Source organism: Erpetoichthys calabaricus, chromosome 3, assembly GCF_900747795.2.
Source record: "Erpetoichthys calabaricus chromosome 3, fErpCal1.3, whole genome shotgun sequence".
Taxonomy (NCBI): domain Eukaryota; kingdom Metazoa; phylum Chordata; class Cladistia; order Polypteriformes; family Polypteridae; genus Erpetoichthys; species Erpetoichthys calabaricus.
The window spans coordinates 286,685,318-286,707,476 of NC_041396.2; the positions used below are offsets into that span (position 1 = coordinate 286,685,318).

General features: G+C 37.8%; 1 protein-coding gene across 1 annotated transcript in view; it reads right to left on the minus strand.

Annotated features, from left to right (window-relative positions):
- The window catches only part of LOC114644555 (prostaglandin D2 receptor 2), a 146,514-nt gene that overhangs the window by 59,729 nt on the left and 64,626 nt on the right, over window positions 1-22,159 (minus strand). Inside the window, exon 2 of the mRNA XM_028792616.2 lies at window positions 2,394-2,492. The gene's annotated coding sequence lies outside the window, so the exon portion shown is untranslated. The remainder of the gene's footprint in view (window positions 1-2,393; window positions 2,493-22,159) is intronic.

The following is a 22,159-nucleotide window of genomic DNA, read 5'->3' on the forward strand; positions in this document are numbered from 1 at the left end:
GGCCCCTGGCCATACGCAACAATAGCTAGAAAGAAACATGAACGGTCAGATAGATATTAAGGGCATATAGTTTTCTGACATTCCGCTGTATATTTCAATGCATAGAAACCTTAAAAAGATGATCCGCTGTGGCAACCCCTAACCGGAGCAGCCAAAAGTAGAAAAAGAAGAAACCTTAAGAAATGTAACCTAGATATTTAAGCAGAATATCATAAGTTCCTCTTTTTTATCATGTTTTGTCTCTATTTTTATGTGAACTGTTTGCTTTCAATTTCACTAAAATCCTTAAAAATGAAGACATTTGGACTGTGGAGCATTTTTTGTACAATGAGTCAAACTAGTCATACTAGTAATAATAATAGTAACTACTCAGAAACCTTTTCAAACGCAGCTACATTATACCCAGTGTAGGCAAAAGTCATCATCATATTTGTTTTCGGTCATTTCAGTATGGACAGGGATTCTTTTGTAAATGATGCAAAAACATCAGTGTGAACAGAGATTGTTTTCATTTAAAGCTCCATTTTTAAAGGAAAATGTAGCAGTGTGGACTTAGCCCTAACCTTTTGGAAGTCCTCTCCTCCTGTCCTTCTGGTTTCTGCACCATCCTGTATGTGGATATTGTATGGTTATGTTAATGCTCTGGATTGATACATTTGTGGAATCACTCTGAACTTGACTTCAGTACAAGACACTATAAAAATAAAAATGAATTGAGCTTGAATGTTGAAAGGGGTCTTTCGGAATATGAAGAAGGCTTAACTAACTAAAATGGCAAATACTTAACTGAAAATATCAGTACACTTTCACTTAAAAAAAACTTTTCCTCTGAACTAAGCTGAAACTGGCAAAACATTTGGTATGCACAGGTCTTTAGATAGATAGATAGATAGATAGATAGATAGATAGATAGATAGATAGATAGATAGATAGATAGATAGATAGATAGATAGATAGATAGATAGATAGATAGATAGATAGATAGATAGATAGATAGATAGATAGATAGATAGATAGATAGATAGATAGAAATAGCAGGAAATTATAGCTGCAGATGTGGAGAAATGTATTGCTACTCCTCCATAAAAAAAGAAGAACCCATTGTTTCATTTGTATTCAGCAAAAATCAGACATTGCTTTAGAGTATTGATTTGGCAGAATATTTCAAATAATAACACAAATAAAAATGGCATGGACAAAAATGATGGGACTCTTAACCTAATATTTTGTTGCACAACACTTAGAGGTGGATACTGAAAACAATCGATTCCTGAAGCTCTGAGTGAGACTTCTGCATCTGTCCAGTTTGTCCAACTCTTCCTCAGCAAACTGCTCCAGCCTTCTCCAGACTGCGTATTTCAGGCCGTTCTATCGACCTTGACCTTGGAGTTTAGCTTGTATCTCTTTGAAAGTTGTTTTTGGCTTTTTGTCTAACATTCTTTTTGGCCACCATTCTGGGGTCGATTTTCCTCTACTGTCTACGTACACAGAGATTGGCTTCAGTCCCATGGACCTTAAACTTTGAAGTAATTTTTGCAGCTGTTGTCACCAGAACATGAAGCTGTTTGGAGATGGTCTTCTAGCCTTTGCCATTCACATGCTTGTCAATAATTTTTTTTTTTGATTTCCTCTGACAACTCTTTCCTTTGCTTTCTCTGGTTTATGTTCAGTGTGGGACACACAATAATACCAAATAGCACAAATGACTACTTTTCTCTATTTAATTAGGCTTAAATACAATTATTTAGGATATTTTCTAAGGATACCAACAAATGTGTCACAGCCATTCATAACCTTGAACATGAAAAAGGAGCTATATAAATAAAATATTTCATTATTATTATTATTATTATTATTATTATTATTATTATTATTATTATTACTATCTTTGTAGAATAAGCAATACTTGATCTATTTTTACACTTTTTGTGCTTTACTCAATGATATATCGAAAGTATGCAGGTATAAAGAGGACAATTGCTTTTCATTTCATCACTTTTCAGAAGACAGACAGCACTTTTTCAATGAGCTATAAGAGGACCAACAAATTTGTCCATGATAGATAGATAGATAGATAGATAGATAGATAGATAGATAGATAGATAGATAGATAGATAGATAGATAGATAGATAGATAGATAGATAGATAGATAGATAGATAGATAGATAGATAGATAGATAGATAGATAGATAGATAGATAGATAGATTAGCATCAGTTAAGTTGATTGGATGTTATTAGGAAAGGTGCACACCTCTCTATTCTGGTGTATTTAGTATATTACTAGTTTTTTTACAGAAGCAGAAGAAATTTTGAAGAATCAACAACCTTAAATGCACACAAAAATTACAAAAAAGTCTAGAGAAGTGAGATTTTTTTTTTTGGTTATCTTACCTCAAGCTGCAGGAGAGGTGAGCTGCTGTAGAAGTGGCTTTCACATGTGTGTCTTTACAGGTGTTAGAATGATTTGTATTTGTGATCTGTCAGGAGCAACTGTTGGATAAGGAAAATATACAAAATATATATTGGTATGACTTCTCTCAAAGTGAATTTTAAACATTAAAATAACCCGTAATTAGTGTTTTCCCATTGTTAGGACAAATGAGTTCACAAAATTAGCAATGCTTTTCAATGGATTTTCAAATTTCATAAACTTTGTACAGTGTGCTTTATTTGATATACTTCACTGAAAACTGAAGTCTACAGATAATTTTCCTTGAAGAGTAACTTTGTCAAGTTTCAACAAATTGAGTCCATTAAAAGCCAAATTGTTTCATGTGGACAGACTAACAGACTGTCAGAGAGACATTTCAATCTCAATAGGCTCTATTCTCATCAACTGCAAGCACACCTAAATAAAGATGGTACAATATGATGTGTGGTAAAGCCTAAGGTTACAATGTGGACAATAACTGATTTACTTATTTCTGAGAATGTGAAAGTTATTAAGGTGGCCTCAGGTGAGTATTCATCTCTTTATTACAAGCTGCTAAGCACATGGAAAGGTCTAAGTGATTGTGTAGAACTTGTGGTGAGGACAGGATGCCAGAGACAGTAAATCAAAATGTTATTCTATATTCAGGGGAGGAAGAGCAAGTTGTTGATTTTTCTTTTTAACTATTAATTCTGTGTTTATTCTCCAATTCATGCGAGCCTAAATTTGCTAAAATAGAGGCAGATATTAGATAGAGGAATATTTCGGTCATCTCTCTCTTTTCATTTTAAAGAGATTATATTTACCTGTATAGAAAATACTGAGACAAGATCAAAATTTCTGCTTTTTGATTTCAAAATGTCTAAATGATTTTGGCATCATTGAACTTGACTTCTCCACTTTCAGAGTGATGTTTCTGTAGTGTGTGTGTGACTATACAAGGGACATTCAAAAGTTTCCACAGTTTTATATTTTGGAAACAGTGAAGGCGGGAGGAGTAGCAATTGGACATTAAAAAGTTGGTACAACGATGGGAAAATTGCGCTGCAAATGAAGGTGACTATGTAGAAAAAAGATGCAATTTGTTTTTGAAATTCTTAATAAATAGAGCTAAAAAAAGTGAGGAAACTTTTTGAACGTCCCTCGTATCTTCATAGCAGAATGTATGTCTCTGAACCTGATAACTCAAAAACAAATCACTCAAGCTGAATGCAACTTGTGTCGATTATTAACAGTGTAAATTTTACTCTTTGGGAAAAGTACGTGGGTAAATCAAAAAATGAAGGCAATTTGAAAATTATGAAATAATCGCAAAAGATAGAAGTCATTAGTCTAGTTAAAGCTAACATCAAATGAACATTTGACGCTCTGCTGTAGGAACAACGCACTATAGTCAGAATTTTTTGGGAATAGGGAGTGTCACCTGCTGAAATTTACTGAAGTGAAAAACATTTGTGGAAACAATTTGTTGCTAAATCATGTCAAAATAAATTTAAAAAAGAAATTAAAATGAATTTCAATAAAACAAATCAAGTAAAAAAACACTGAAAATAAAGTTAAGTATCTGCCTATGTTCACCCTGGCAGATAGAAATCAACATCTCTTAAAACTACTACGAGTCTGTTATGTTAAATTTGTTTACTTTAATATAATGTGTACTTTCTGTGTTTGTCACTGCATCGAGTTTTTTTATTTGGTAACATTTTAGAACCTTTGGCTCTTTTGGATTTGGTTTCTGCACCATCCTGTATGTGGATATTGTATGGTTATGTTAATGCTCTGGATTGATACATTTGTGGAATCACTCTGAACTTGACTTCAGTACAAGACACTATAAAAATAAAAATGAATTGAGCTTGAATGTTGAAAGGGGTCTTTCGGAATATGAAGAAGGCTTAACTAACTAAAATGGCAAATACTTAACTGAAAATATCAGTACACTTTCACTTAAAAAAAACTTTTCCTCTGAACTAAGCTGAAACTGGCAAAACATTTGGTATGCACAGGTCTTTAGATAGATAGATAGATAGATAGATAGATAGATAGATAGATAGATAGATAGATAGATAGATAGATAGATAGATAGATAGATAGATAGATAGATAGATAGATAGATAGATAGATACTTTATTAATCCCAATGGGAAATTCACTTTATATCACATTTAGAGCAGAAACTTTGCTTTTGATCTATATATGAATATTTATACAGTTTTGTGCCATTATCTACCTGGAGACAGATGACTTGTGACCGAGACACAGCTTTCTGACACTGAGCTGTAAATTTCACCCTAAAATTGTATTGCACCCTGCACAAAGTTACCTGTAGAAAATATCATTGAGCCTTCATCATGTTTCACGATAGAGATGATGCTCTTTTCTTTGAAAGCTCTTTTTTTTTCTTTTGTTTTAGTGTGTTATCAAAAAGCTCTCATTTTGCTTCATCATGCAAAACACATTCTCTGAGAAGGACTGTGGCTAGTTAATCGCATTGTGACAAACTCCAGAATTTGATTTGAAACTGTTGCACCTTGAGCTTGATAGGAAGATTGGACCTGTTTTGAAATTTTCCTTGGTTCTTCCTCGACCATTCTTTCTCTAAATCTTGCGTCAATTTTCCCTTTTTCTGGCCATGTCCAGAGATGTTGACTACAGTTGCATTGAACTTAAAATTCTTGACAGTATTGGCAACAGTGGTCACAGGAACTTCAAGCTCTTTGCAGTGGTCTTGTCGCCTTTATGTTGAACATGCTTGGCTTGCCTCCTCAGACAACTCTCTGCTTTTTCTTGTCTTTCCCACATTTATTATGACACAAGATGGTTGAGTGAGTTCTTTTCTCCATTTAATTGGGCTGATTGCGTGATTACAAGATTGAAGACGCTCGTGACAATAAGTACAAGACATGAGTCTAGCTGAAGGATCACTAGAAGACAAATATTTCTTAGAACTACTAAAAAGTTTCAATCAATTTATCCCATGTGATTTTTAATGTCTTTGTAGAATAAGCAAAAATCGAGTCCTCATTGCTTTTTGTTTTGCTAACCAAAAAAATGCATGTATGGATGACAAAAGATCTTTTCATCTTCTATATATATAAAGGAGAGTTGGGATCCGTGTGGCTGTGTTTGTGTGTTTGTGGAGGGACGGAGAGTTAAGGCGGGTGTTGGAGTCACGTGATCATCTCCCCTCCCATTCACCTCATTTCATTCACTTCATTTTGCTCGGAGCTGAGCTCCACAGCTGACGTGGTTAGTCCTTTCTCCTTTACTTATTTACTGTTTAGTAGACATGGTACTTACTGAATAGTATTTTTTCCTTTAGTGTTTCTTAGTGTTTAGTAGACACGGTGTGCCGGTGTTACCGGCGGTGTTGCGGTTTAGTGTTACTTTCTACTTCGTTTTTGTACTTTAGTGTTTAATAATAAATAATAATAATTCATTACATTTATATAGCGCATTTCTCAGTACTCAAAGCGCTAAAATAGTGAGTGATACTTAGCTGATAAAAGTGCAGAAGCAGCACAGCACAACGGAGCCGGTAGAACAGGTGGGTGTGGTAGCGTAGGCGAGCGGCGATAGCAAGCAACAGAAAGCACAGCAGGAGGAGGAAGCAGGATTTGGATGTTCCGATACACAGCCATAAACAGTAACGCTTGGTAATTTCAGGTGTGATCGCCCCGGAGCCATAAGACATAAACCAGGTTAGTATGAACATCAGATCAGTTCCCGGTGGTAGAGTACTGTAAGATGAAACGGGAGCAGATCAGCATAGCGAATATAATCACAGAGACAGATCATCCCGAGGTGCTAGATCGCCAGGTACAAAGAAATGTTCGTAGGTCTCGTCCCGTGATCCACAGACTCAGATGTTCCCAGTAAAGTGGAGTCCATAAAATCTGTAAATATTAAATTGAAATGGGAGATCAGAGGGTATAACGGGGATGCGAGGAATAAAAACTCTCTTCCCTGAGCCACCGCCAGTAAAAATAGTTGCCTCAATTAGGTTCTTTTGCAGGCATGTGACCTGAAGTCTCATGCCATTACAAAGTTTCGGTGGCTGTAAGTTTCTCAGTAACATTATTGGTGCCCCAACCTTCAAAATTAGATTATGCTCAGGAGTGCCTGGAGGATTCAGAGTGTGGACCGAGCTGCAGGCTATGGACGTATATATGTACGTAAGTAGGATTCAGTTAGCGTTGGGAAGCCGCCTACCAAATTTCGTGAAGATGGGGCCATAAATTAGAAGGTTTATCATGGCAGACGTTGTCGACCGTTATGACTGTTACGTGTAGAATTTTGAAATGAAGCCTGCTTAACTTTTGTAAGTAAGCTGTAAGGAATGAGCCTTTGAGGCAAGATTGGTTTTCACAAGGCCAACTATACGTTGCATGCTCAAGAGTAAGCTTAGCGCACAGCTTGGTCATATTACAACCGGAGGGGCGAACTGACAACATGGTATACAAAGAGATCCTTAACAAATAATTATTGGTACATTTTCCCTCAGTTTATTATTTAAAATTTTAAAGCAGTACTTTGCCGCTGCGAAGCACAGGTATTTTGCTAGTTTTCAATATTTTTCAAGAAGAGTGGTACATTATTTGAACTGTGTTCAAGGGTACCAATATTTTCGGCCTTGACTGTAAATATAAAGACAAATTCAAGAATTTGAATAAAAAAGCAAAATAGAGTGGTTCAGACTATGCAGTGCATGGCGATCAAAAAAACAAAACAGGAGATAAACACACAAGTCTCAGAAACAGTGCACTTCTCCAACATACACCATAAAGCCCCAAAATTAATTTTGCTAACGCAGGAAAAACTGTTTGAAAATTCAATTATGCTCACAAAGCAGCCCATATGGCTCTCATGCTGCTTTTTTGTTCCTGTTGTCATGACTTGTTTTCCAGCTGTTTCCTGTCATGTTGCCCAAAACCACAATATGAGCAGAGAGAATGGTTTATCAATAAGACAAAGTGCTTTAGAAAGAAACCCATTAGATAAAATGATTGTGGTGGCATTGATGAGGTCAGCTGTGTTCTTGTTCTAATTGACTCTGAAGAAAAATAAATGACAGGTGCTGCCAAAAAAAAAAAATCATCCCACTAAGTAGCTGAACTGATGGCCAGGAAGAGATTTTAGCAGTCGCACTTTCCTTAAGAAAAGACAATTTACTGAGGAGATTTGAACTGTAAATGATAGCATTACATGCAAGGCATTTCTGCCATCAAAACAGAATAGATTTTGGTCACATACTTCCTGGTAGGTAGAGTGGTTCAGATTTGGTTAGTGAGTTCTGTCAAAGCTCAGAGACATAGAAGGAGGTAAGTACCTCCATTCCAGGTCAACAGCTGACAGCCGTACAGCTTCAGAACAGATCCATGGAAAGCCTGTTGTCCTATTTAGTGTGTACTGGAGTATACTGGGAATTGTAAAGAAATACTCTACCTAAAAATTATTCTGTTATATGCTGCTTGCCCAATGTGGCTAATAATGATGGGCAAGAAAAATGTTTTATGTCGCGTGTTTTCATGCAGAATAAAGATAAGAAAGTTTCAGATATAACAAGAGCTTATGATGACCAACACTGGAAAAACAGCAAACAATATCAAAAAGTACATGGAAAAATCTCTTATTATTTGTGTATAATCCACATGTCAAGTCACTTAGTCGTATGCTCACAACATCTAAAACACACATATTTTAACTAAACTATCATTAAACAAACCACATCTGGAAAATGCTTTCAAGAAAGAAAAATTGTAATGTACTCAAATGTGAATGAGCATTTGAATTGTAGACCCGCCACCCGTCATTTCATTTCAATTCACATCCACAGCCGAGGTGCCTCAGGATTGTTTATCAGCGGCCTGTGAAACTGCACAGCTGAATGAACCTTCTGCTTGTTGAAGCATCTTGGATATGCAGAAGTACAAGGCATACAGTATTCTTTTCCTGATAATCTTTTCAGTGGTTTTCCTTTAATTTTGAACCTATAGTTTTAAACGTCACTCAATACACGCTTTTGTTGAAGCACAATGTTAGCTGTTACTGGGGTGGGCTCCTGACCAATTATTGAAGTGGGAGGCGGGTCTCCGATTTAAATGCACAGGTGCTTCTGAGCACGGTCTATTTTCGTTCACAAAAGCGTTCTCAGTAGTGGTTTATTTATAACAATATTTTAGGAAAAATAAATGTGTTTGGAACATTGTGAGCATATGACTAAATGACTTGACATGTGCATTATGCAACATGAGCTGTGTGAGACTTTTTTCATAAGACAGTCTCTCAGCCAACACCTCCCATACAAGGCATTCCACAAGGCTCTATTTGGCTCCTCTTTTGTTTTCCCTTTATCTGGAGCACCTTTCAAAAACATGATGTTGTTTATCATTGTTCTGCTGATGATATGCAGCTATACCTCATATTAATCCTGACATCATTTCATGGGTAAAAAAAGCTGATAGAGTGCACTTAGGATATTAAATATTGGATGATGCAAAATTTCTTCAATTTAAATGAAAAGAAAACAGAGGTCATTATTTTTGGTCCTACCATATCTGCAGTTGAAATTGGCACTCAATTAGGGTTAGGGTTAGGTTAGGGTTAGGTTGTCAGAAATTATTCATAATAATGTCAGGAACCTGATATCATCTTTGAGTCTTCACTAAACTTTGGTAAACACATTTCTTCAGTAGTAATGGCCTGTTTTTTCCAACTGAGGCAAACTTCAAAGTTAATTTTTTTTTTTAACAGCAGGACTTGGAAACAGTCATTCACGCATTTATGATATCTCGGTTAGACTATTGTAATTCCTTATCTGTGGGACTGCACAAATCTGCTCTGTCTTACTTTATCTGGTTCAAAATGCAGCAGCTAGATTTAGAATTGTGTCTAGAAAAATTGGGAGTGGTCTCCCCTAGACTTTCATGTATACTCAGATATGGGGATGAATATTTGAGGAGTAAACCGCAAGACATTGATTATATTTTTATATTATGTACATTAAAGAACCATCAACAACAAATCATATCAAATGAATAATTTATTGAACAATTATTATAAAAGTAAAGTTGAATAAATCGGACACTGCAGCTTCATGAATAAAAAAGTAGCATTTCCGGTTAGCGTGAATAGTTCAAAAGTTGACAGAAATCTACATTTTGTACCTAATACTTGTATGTAAAACTTGGTTGACCTAAGTGAAAGCGTACTCAAGTTATCATGTTTAAATACACACACACACGCGCACAAACACAGACAGACACATAGACATAATTCCAAAAATGGTATTTTCGGACTCGGGGAGGTCTAAAACATTGAGATTCATCAAAATCTCGAAATCAAATTTTTGGACGATTACAATACTTTCGCTACGAGAAAGTAAATCGGACTCAGGGAGGTCTAAAATGTTGAGATTCATCAAAATCTCAAGGTCGATTTTTTGGACGATTACAATACTTTCCCTACACTTTGTACGCAAGAAAGTAAAAAAGGATCATATCACTCCCATATTAGCCTCTCTCCACTGGCTACGGGTAAGATGTTGCATTGATTTTAAAATTTTGTTGTTTGTTTTTAAAGCCTTGCATGGTCTTGCTCCAAAATACATCTGCAACCACCTTAACCCCTACTCGGCACGAAGAGCATTGAGGTCATCTGGACAACTACTCCTGTTAGTTCCAAGATCACATTTGAAGTTGAGGGGAGATAGAGCTTTTACAGTTGTTGCTCCTAAGCATTGGAATTACCTGCTTTACTACATCAGGTCTTCATCCTCTATTGAGGTTTTTAATATTCTGCTTAAGACCTACTTGTTTTCTTCCGCCTTTCACTATAATAATGGGTTGTGGGGGATGGTTTCAAATTGGATGTTTTTATTGATGTTACTGTATGATTGTTTGTACTGTGTTTATTTTAATGCTCCTTTGTACAGGAATTTGGTGCAACATCTGTTGTTTTAAATGTGCTTTTATAAATAAATATGTCTGACTGACATTTTGATATTGTTAGCTGTTTTCCAGCATTAGTCACCTTTGAACCCTATTCTATTAGAAACTCTGTTATCTCCATTCGGCATGAAAACATGAGATTACATTTTTTTCTCTTCCATTACTACCAGATACATGGGGCAAGTAACATATAAAATATTTTTGGGTATAGTATTCATTTATGTCAATTTGACTCTTGTTTCAAAGCAGCAATTACAAATGGGTGTTGATGTGTCCTATTTTTTTATCTTTCACAGTGATAGTGATTTTTGCAATGCTAAGATTTAAATTTTGGTATGGTACTAGATTTCTTGTATTTGTTTTTCATTGGCTGGATGCCATTAGAGAAGGTAGTGGAAAATGGAGGATTATTTTCAGTCAGATCATCCATGAAAATGTCAAAAACCTGACTTATGTTAAAAAGAACTGAGTGATAAGTATGTAGTCTTTGGCTTGAAAAGTAAAGTTGTGCACGAAGAACAGTTTAATAAACAAATGGAGATTGTGCTGTACAGATAGACATTAGATCATCCCATCTGTTGGAATCAACTTGTATCCTTGAACAACAGAACTTAACAACTTAAATAGTCAATTTTTCACACTCTTACATTGATAATAATAATAAATTCTAACGATGTTTGCTACAACATCTAACATTCGTAATAACTCCCTTCTACATAAATACATACATAAATGTATAAATCCCACCTGAACTAAACTCGTCAGTTTACAAAGAGAATTATCTTGAAACAGATGAGAATGTGAGAGTTGGAAAGGTAAGTGAAGGATGCAAGGATAAATATAGTGAATATGGATTTGGAAAAAGAAACAAAGAGGTGAAACACATTTAGGAAATATCATACAGCTTGTAGCTGGAATACACAGATACCTACTACTGGAGAGTAAAGCAGGATATGATAATCTAAAGGAGTGGAATCAGAAGGATTACACCCTGGTGAAAAGAAAAAAATGAAAGTTTGTAGTGAACTGCAAAGTAGTATTAGGTGAGGCTGAAAAACTGAATTAAAAAGAGAAAAGGGCAGAGACTGTGACTGAGCTCACCTTTTGAATAGCACTGGATCCGTTTGGCATCATGAGGGGTTTGGCCCTCAGAAAAACAGAACAGAAGCTCATCTGTCTGATGTCTCATGTTTTAGGTACAGCGCTAGCTCCATCAGATAGCAAACTATCGGCTGTCAGAAAAAGGGGTCAGCACATAATTGTTAAATGTGACATAGGCAGCAATTTCCTGTTATTTAAATTAACATGGTCCAGCAATTCGATCAGTGACTTCGGTTGGCTAATCTGACATACCCCATGACTAGAAGTCACATAATGTGACATTGACCTTAGACATAACTTTTGATCCTACTGCTAGACTGACCCAAGCAACAAACTGACACTTTAACTTTGTTTTAGCTTCAAACATTTGAATTAACTGTGATACTGCACTTCTTGTTCCCTAATGCATTCTTTCTAATTACATGTATTGTACTGTGTACATTATGGACCTTTGTAGTATGTCTTGGATAAAAGGCTGGTAATTAAGGAATAACAGTAATAACCTATAAATAACGTATAATAACCTATGTTTCCACCATTTACAGAGATGTACCATTTTCTTGTAACACCTTAGGCAAGGGGCCATTAATTGACAAGATACAGCTCCAATATAATATTTGTAATTGTCCACTTACTAGCACCAACTCCATCTATGCAGTTGTGACACTTGAGAAGCGTAGACTGGGGTCTTCTACACTTGATATCTGGTAACGTAGATATCAACATTCTGACAAGGAGATATCAAAAACAAGAGTACAAGACTATTCTTGAATACCACCCTGTCTGAACAGTGATGGTCATGATATATTATGATACACAGGCAATCTAAGTGCATCAGATATTATTAGGTTTCATTGTTCCTGGAATAACATCAAGGTTGTTGTTCCATTCCAGCCATTCACCTTCAGCCAATTGCTCTAACAATCACAATAGGCTGCTAGGCCTGACAAAGCTCTCCTCAGTCCTATTCACATTTTTCCCCAAGGATATCAAGTCAAGTTTTGAATGTCCTGAACATACAGCAGTCTACCACGCTACTTGGGAACTTATTCCGTATGTCTATGGTTCTCTTTCTAATGTTTGTGTGAAATTTATTTAATCGGTGACACATCTTGAAGAACTCAATTTAAAACAACCTCTTGGCACTACTTCACAATTTTAAACACTTCAATTACGTCATCTCTTCATCTCTATTTGTTTAGACTGAAAAGGCTCAGCTCCTTCATTTTTATAACTTTTACCTCACAGTCTTGGAATCAACCTAGTCGCTCTTTTCTGGGGTTTTTCTTTTTTATAACATGGAGCTCAAAACTACACACAGTACTCCAGATTAGGCCTCACTACTGCATTATATAACTTGAGTGCAACCTTCCTTGACTTGTACCCCGCATATTGTGTTATACAAACAACATGTTATTAGCCTTCATGCTTGTTTCTGTAAACTACATGAAAGTAGAAGATAAAGAGTCCTCTATAATTCCTAGTTCCTTCCCATAAGATGTACTTTCATGTTTCAAGTCCCCCCAATTCTGCTAACTTTCTTTGTGTAATACCTTGACTTTATTTACATTAAATTTCATCTGTTACAAATCTTCTCAAGTTATGATTCTGCCCAGGTCCATCTATAATGGACTCACAGATTCTAGTCTGTCATTCCACCTAGTTTGATATCATCTGCATATTTAATCAGTATTGATGTTAGCCTCTGAAATCATAAAGCAGAGGCTTACCTGTTACTTTACCTCCAAGTTCAGAGGATTTTGCATACATTTTCTTTAAAGACAAAGGAAGTGTTATTTTTATTTTTGTTTCCAACAATGGATTTTGCATGCCTCTTTATTCAGTCCCTGTTTTATGAGGTTGGAGATTATATTTAAATCTAACTGACTGGAGATGAGAATCTATCCTGGAATGACAACTTTATATAGTTCTTGAAACAACAGTTACCCAGTAATATCAGATACACCTCTTCTTAAGTTTCAGTGTCTTGGAGATGACTATCTGACTTGGCTAGCTGTCGGTTATAGTAGTTGTGTGGGATATTTTGGGTTGCCACCTAAAGGTCTTCTTTTCAGAATTCATTGATCATTTTGTTCCTTGATGGAACAATTTTAATACCATTTGATTGACACTGTTCAGCACCCATATGAATCCCTGTCATCACTCATGTATTGTCATGTAAGAGATTTACAAGTACCATAGAGAACAGACCAGCATCCAGGCAAGACAATGGAATGACCTCTTGCCAAGATGGAGCAGCCAGGGGATGAACAAGCAGAAGCCAGAGGTCAGGAGCAGTTCAATCCCCCATAAATTACGTTACCGTAGTCCGCTGGAGGCATTCCAGCTTAGACACCTGCAGGGGTTAATGGGAAATTGAGTCCAGAATTGCAACCCTGGTTGCCACAAGAGGGTGCTCTCGGGGGAGCCATGGTTCTTAAACAACCCAGAAGTGCTCCCCACAAGTCATGCCAGATCACCAGGATCCATTCTGGGTCCAGTATACAGTCAGGAAGCAGTGAGCGCCACTCAACTGGAGGTGGAAGGAGAATAAAGTGTTTAATTGTTTTATATGATTATTGGCTGTGCATCATTACACAGCATGCTTGGTGGATTAAATATCCATTATTTGAACCTGTGACTGTATTGGGTATTATTGGGTTTGGGGCTTGGTGGTGCCACTTACTGGTTACAGTTGGTTTAGTTGGTAGGATTTCTGACCATCTGCTTGGCAGGGACCTCTACTTTTTTTATTGTGACCAGACCCCAACCTGTTAAAAAAAAATAATCCCAAACCTACACACTTTGTGACAATTTACAAACTACAAACTGTGCTGTAAAACAGACAAAAAGACCGGCAGATAGGGAACTTAGAGACATCCATTGGACTGTGATCACCAGAAAGCATGTGGACTTTTATGATGACCCAAATGGATGACAGGAGTCCTTCATTGAGGATACATGAGGATTTCTCCTCAATGAGGTTCCCCTTGAAATGGGAGGTGAAAAGGTATGGTCTGTGGAGGGAACACTATCTTTGAAAAGTGATAAAGAAAACCCCACAGGGCTTAGCCGTGACAATGGTGAGTGAGCGGCAGACTATCTATTATTTATTTCAGTTCCCCAAAATGATGGCTGAGAGTTCCAAGAAGATAGGAGCCATTACAATGCTGCTTCTATCCCCAAAAATGCCTGAGACACAATATGAGGGGCAGCAAATGACACTCAACTGGAAGCAAAAGGAGAAGAAAGAGTTTCATTGTTTTATATGATTATTGGCTGTGCTTCATTATACAGGCTTCATTATATGAACCTGTAACTGTTTTGGGTATTATTGGGTCTGGGGTTTGGGGCTCAGTGGTGCCCTTTACTGGTTACAGGTTATTATTCAATATTAATGACATGTGGCTCCATTGCATTCCAATAAACTGTTCCTTTTTCTCTACTCATGTGTCACCTGTTCTCCACAGTACTTTGACATCAAGGATTCTGGGTGAAGATATGGTTTTGTTCCAAAGTGTGTAGTCTAAGCTGCCGATGCCACTAAACTCAATTCAATCAAAAACTAAACAAAAGGTAAGGAATCCAAAAAGAAACCAAATGGCTGCTTCTCAAGCTTCCAGTTAATTCAACTGGACCTGCCTAAAGCCATTCTCATAAAGCAAGTTAATGCTTATGCAACAATGGCTTCAAAAATTTCAAAGATTTCATAACTAGTGAGCCCCCTTTATCTGAAATTTGTATCTTGTACAAACAATTCAAACAGGAATAAAATCAAAGATGTCAGAAGATGCCACGCAGTCAAAGGAACAAAGAAAGAAACATGGGCAGCTTCTTATCTGAAACAATTCAGTTCTTTTGGGAAAACCAGAAAGCATTGCTCAAAACCAGTGTAAGTCAATAGTCTGAGGGGTGACAGTCATTAGGCAGCAAGGAAGAGCAATAGTTACTGCTTCTGCAACCCAAATGAAGTTTTCTGTGTTTTAAATCCCATACCTGGCTATTGGTGTGTGTAGTTTTCATGCTATTTCTGTTGGTTTTCCTTCAGATTTTGTAGTTTTCTTCAACATCATCAAAGGTGTCCAGTTTAGGTTAACTGGTAATGATAAGTTACCCATTGGTGGCTTGTAAGTATGTGTGACTGGGCCTTGCGATAGACTGACAATTTATGCAGGGCTGTTTTCTGTTTTGTTTTCCGTGCTGCTGGACCACTGTCACCCTGAATCATTTATGTGAGTCTGAGCATAATCAAAGTCTAGTGATTGGCAACAACACACATCCAGGGCTGTTTCTGGCATTTATTGGTCACTGGGTTAAGTTGATGTGGTTAAACATTGTCCTCTTATGTGGTTTGGAAGCCACCTATTGCTTGCAGAGCACAATGCAGAAAACAGCTCTGCATCCATTAATTAATTTTTAAACTTGCTTAGAACTTCAGAACAGTTGAGTCGAGAACAGGACTTTCAGCCCAACAGTTTCATCTATCCAATACACCTACATTGTCCAAAATAAAATCAAGTTGATATTTGAAGGTTGCTAAATTCCTATTCTAACCACACTTATTCCATGTGGCCATGGTTCTTTGTATGAAGAAGAACCTTCTAATATGTGTGGGAAATCTGCCTATAACAAATTTCCAACTATGTCCACATGTTCTTGTTGAAAACTTTATTTTAAAGTAACAGCCTAGATCCACTGTACTGCATACTTTTAAACACATCCATTAGGTTACCTCTGGATTAAACTGAAATCACATATTAATCAGATCACCAGGACAGCATTTTTTCACTTAAGAAATATAGAAAAAATTAGATCCCTTATAACTTTGCTGAAAAATTACTTCACGCTTTTGTTTTTAGACGACTAGATTACTGTAATGCACTCCTCTCAGGACTACCCAAAAAAAGACATCAATTGATTGCAACTAGAGCAGAAAAGAAAATCCAAGCACATCTCTCCAGTTTTGATGTCACTACACTGGTAACCTGTGCCATTTAGAATTGACTTTAAAATACTGCTTATGGTTTACAAAGCCTTAAATAATCTCACTCCATCCTATATTTTGGAATGCCCCTCATGTTACACTCCAAATCGCAACCTTAGATATTCAAATGATGGTCTGCTTATAATTCCAAGAGCTAAATTTAAAAGAAGTGGTGAGGCGACCTTCTGCTGTTATGCACCTGAAATCTGGAATAGCTGACCGATAGAAATTCGCCAGGCTAATACAGTGGAGCACTTTAAAGAACTGCTAAAAACCCATTACTTTACCATGGCTTTATCATAGCATCATTTTAATGTAACCCTGATATTCTATATATTAATTTATTTATCATATATATTTCTAGGACGGCACGGTGGCACAGGCCCAGGGCTGCTGCCTCGCAGTTGGGAGACCTGGGGACCCGGGTTCACTTCCCGGGTCCTCCCTGCGTGGAGTTTGCATGTTCTCCCCGTGTCTGCGTGGGTTTCCTCCGGGCGCTCCGGTTTCCTCCCACAGTCCAAAGATATGCCGGTTAGGTGGATTGGCGATTCTAAATTGGCCCTAGTGTGTTCTTGGTGTGTGTTTGTGTGTGTCCTGCGGTGGGTTGGCACCCTGCCCGGGATTGGTTCCTGCCCTGTGTTGGCTGGGATTGGCTCCAGCAGACTCCCGTGACCCTGTGTTCGGATTCAGCGGGTTGGAAAATGGATGGATGGATATATATTTCTACAATCCGTACTAACCCCTACTTTTTCTACTGTTCCTACGATCTGCACCACCACCACCTGATCAAAGCACCATGCAGTCCCTACATTGATGGACTGAAAGCCAGATGTCCACATGAGCATCATCATCTAATTCTTCCACGTGAAGCTTGTAAACCATGAGGACTGATTGAGATCATTCATGTTAGGTAGATCTGGGTAAGGCTACAAAAAATTCCCGCAGCATTGAATGTTCCCAAGAGCACAATTGCCTTCATACTGTAATTCTTAAATGGAAGTAGTTTGGAACAACCACATCTCTTCCTAGAGCTGTCTGCAAGGTCAAACAGAGAATAGGGGTAGAAGGGCCATGGTAAGACAGGTGATCAAGAACCCGATGGCTGAGCTCCAGACCACCTGTGTGGAAATGGGAGAAGCTTCCAGAAGAGCACACATCACTGTAACACTCCACTCATCTTGGCTTTGTGAGCAGGGTGGCCAGACAAAGGCCTCTCCTCAGTAAAAGACACATGGAAGCCTGATTGGAGTTTGCAAAAAGACACTTTAAGGAGTCTCAGAATTTGAGAAGCAAGATTCTTTGTTCTGATGAATCAAAGACTAGCATCACTTCTGGAGGAAACCAGGCATCGCTCATCACCAGTGCAATACCACTCCAGTGGGGAAGCATGGTGGTGGCAACATCATGCTGTGAGATTATTTTTAGTAGCATGATACTGCCACCACCATGCTTTCCCACTGGAATGGTTTTGCACTGGTGATGAGAGTTACCTGGAGACTAGGCAGGGATGAGAAAAAGCTGAAATTAGCAAAGTTCAGAAATATCTGAAATGAAAACCTGCTCCAAAGTGCTCTGGGCCTGAGATCTGGCCAAATGCTCACCTTTCCAGAGAAAAATGACCCCAGAATCAAAGCAAAGACAACACAAAAGTGGCTTAGAGACAACTTGAGATAATCATTGTGTTGAGCCCAGACTTTAACCCAATCCAACATCTCTGAAATGGATTGGGGAAGTCCCCTTCACATTTTCACATTTTGCGCTGTTGAAGCCTTGTGCTAAAGTCATTTAAAATAATGACTTTATGAATAGCTGTCCACAAATGGTCTCCATTTAACCTGATATAGATTAGGAGGATCTGCAGAGAGGAATGGCAGAAAATCCTCAAAGGTAGGTATACCAAGCTTGTTGTGTCAGACCAAGAAGACTCCAAGCTGAAATCGCTGTCTTAGAATTTACTGAGTAAAGGATCTAAATACTTGAGTCAATGAGATATTTCTTCTTGTTTTTTTAATAAATTTGCAAAAACACAGAACTTCATTCTCAAACCCACTTGAGCCAATTCAAGACCATTTGGGGGGCTAACGCCTTTCCTGGTAATATTGGACTCAAGGTGCCAAACAACACTGGGCAGGGAGCAAGGTATGGCACCCCCTGCAACCCAGAACTGGATTAACTGAGAAGGAGAATGAGAATGTACAGTAAGTTGAATTGAAATACACATTAGCCAAAATAACTGGAAAGCATGGTGGCACCACCATTACCACTGCTACCTCATTACTTGGGTTTTTGAACTTATCATGACTTACAAACCTGAGCGCACATTAAGATCTCAAGATGCCGGTCTGCTTATGATTCCAAGGATTAATAAAATAACAGTGGGAGGTTGAGCTTTTAGTTACAGGGCCCCTAAACTGTGGAATGGTCTGCCTGCTACTATAAGAGATGCCCCTTTGGTCTCAGCTTTTAAATCCCGGCTGAAGACTCACTACTTCAGTTTAGCATATCCTGACTAGAGCTGCTGATTAACTGTACAGACTGCATCTCTGTTGTTAGTCATTAGCACTTAAACATAAGTAACATGACAGTTATAATTGTATACTAACCCTCACTTATTCTGTTTTTCTTCTCGGTACTCAAATGTGGCACTTGGTGCCATGGCCCACCTGCCAAGTTGTTTTGCCTGCCTAAGGAAAAGTCATCCCAGATGGAGGATCGCAGGAATCGTGGGAAAGAGGGGTCCTTTCATCGGATTGGCTGGCCCAGCACTGTTTCAGCCATGGAATGGCCAAATGGGGGAGGCAGCTTGAAGGATGAGGTCTCCAGGACTCTACACAAATCCAAATCTTATTATGGGATATATCATCTACTGTTAAATTCTGCTCTGTACTTCTAAAATTTATATTTTTTATTTCTTACTATATTGAGAAATTGTTCTGTTCTGTGTACTGCACTGTATTGTATTGACCCCCTTCTTTTGACACGCCCTACCTACCTGGAAAGGGGTCTCTCTTTTTGAACTGCCCTTCACAAGGTTTCTTCCATTTTTTCCCTACAAGTTTTTTTTGGGAGTTTTTCCTTGTCTTCTTAGAGAGTCAAGGCTGGGGGGCTGTCAAGAGGCAGGGCCTGTTAAAGCCCATTGCGGCACTTCCTGTGTGATTTTGGGCTATACAAAAATAAATTGTATTATATTGTATTGTTTACTTTCCAGCAAGGTTAAAGTCAACGTGGATTTAGTGTGTTTATTGAGTTTAACCCAAAGTCCACCTCTCCTGCCATATCTTGTGTACTTATTGGATTAACCCGTGATGCCAAACTGGCCTGATTTAAATAGATGGGTGTGCCCTGCAATGAAGTGGCATCAAATTGTTTAAAATCTGCTTCTGAGAGTCTCCACTTTTTGTGATGAACGTATGAATGCACCTCCAATAGATAGATAGATAGATAGATAAACATAAATGAAGGAGAACCACTCAATAAAGAAAGAATGACAAACGCCACTCTCTACAGGTTGTAAGAGCATAAGAGGTTTGACAAACTAGAGGAGACGATTCAGTCCATCAACCTCATTTGATAAGCTAATATCTCAGTTGTCTCCATATAGACATACTTTGCAATTGATAGCAGATGCTGTCAACCAAATATGGACATGGTTGAGAAAAATGACAAAATGGCAAAATGCGTAATATTCACTGCCCAGGAGATGGAAAAACAGATCAGTAAGCACATGAGTGGGAATTGGAAATGCCAACGTGTTCACAGAATTAGCACAGTAGAGGAGGGAAGAGTTTCCAGAAACAACCTGGGAAAGCATGAGGGGGTGTGAGTTTGTGGTTGAGTGGGTTGTGGGCTTCTGTTTCAGTCTCTCTTGTATCATTTACTCTTTTGTATTCTGTTATGAATCTGGCAGGTGTCAGTATGTGAAGCTTTTTCTTAAGTGTGTTTGTGATAAAATGTGTTACACAATGATTAGGCCTTGGTGGTTGAAGTGGCTTCCCACTCACTGAAGCGCTTTGAGTAGTGAGATAAGCACTATATAAATGTAAAGACATTATTATTATTATTATTATTATTATCATTATTATTATTATTACACCACACCTTGTGCCCTGTGTTGGCTGGGATTGGCTCCAGCAGACCCCCGTGACCCTGTGTTCGGATTCAGCAGGTTGGAAAATGGATGGATGGATGGATGTTTACAGATTTGTCACATGTCAGTCTGTATTCTGCTCCACCGCACCTGAAACCACAACTGAATATCATGTGATCAGATTATTTAGATGGTAAACAGATACTTCGTAAGACATGTCATTTGACACTTCATGCAAATCCTCAGTTAGGACTGAATGGAATGCATGGCACCTCTGCTTCCTGTCAATGAATTAAGAACAATGCCATAAAACTCTGCGAGATCTGCTCTAAGTCTCCCTAATTACTACCTTTTAAAATACACCTTTATTTTTCCTTTAAAGGAAGAAGTAGTCTTACAGCATAGTCCAAAATAAAGTCCAGCCTGACTGTTGGCTCCATGTCAGTTAGTAAACCGGTTGCAGCTGGCCAGACATCCCAGGCAGGAATCTTTGAAGCTGCTGCTGTACTCCTGAAGCAAATCAGTTGATGAATAAGACACTATATAAAACAGCATTTGATTACAGTTGCACTCACCCAGGTAGGCATTACATTAAAATGATGGGCAACTAAGCTGTGCCATAATGTTGGTGAAGGGCTGCATCAGCATTTATCTACAAAAGGGAAAATAACTTAAAAGATATTCTGACTCCATAACAAAAGAAGGTTAGAGACAAAGTTTCAGCTGTGTAGCATTCATGAAGTCTACCATTAGGTGTGTTACCCAATAAGTCTACCAAACTAAAATACTGTGTTGTGTCTGTAGCTTTGTTTTCTCTTTTTAGTGTGTGAATAACCTTTACCTTTTATTCTTACACTTTGTTATGTATTTGATAATTCCGTTGGGCACTTGAGCAAGGCCATTTACCTTAAAATTAATCCAGGGGCAATGTACAATGAGCGACCTGTGTTCTGACCACCAAAGGTAATGTGACAAGACAATTTCTCCTTGGGGATTAATAAAGGATATCAAATCAAAATATAAAAATCTTCAGGTACTGTTTAGAACAGTTGCTAAATTAACAAATGGGAATTCAGATCTATAGTGCAAAATGCCAACAGATATTTGCAGTACAAACTTTATGAACTGCTTCAATGAGAAATTTAAAAATATAGTATCCCAGATTTCAGCATCACAGTACAAACCGCATACTAGCTTAGCAGACCCTGCCTCAAATTGCATTCAGCACTTTAGTAATTTTAATCCTGTAACAGAGCAGGAAGTCTTAACTTTAATTTCTAAAATGAAACCCACTACTTGTTCCCTAGATCCAGTGCCAACAAAACTAGTAAAAAGTGCTATGGATGTTCTTGCAGCGCCTATTCTAAACATTATCAATAGTTTATTATTGTATGGCACAGTACTTGATGCACTAACAGTGTCAGTCATTAAACCATTACTTAAAAAGTCAGACCTAAACCCACACATACTAAATAATTATAGGCCTATTTCAAATTTACCCTTTCTCTCTAAAATACTAGAAAAAGTAGTCGCCAATCAGCTTCAGTCACACCTTACGCATTACAATTTATTTGAGAAATTCCAGTCTGATTTCCGCACTGGTCAT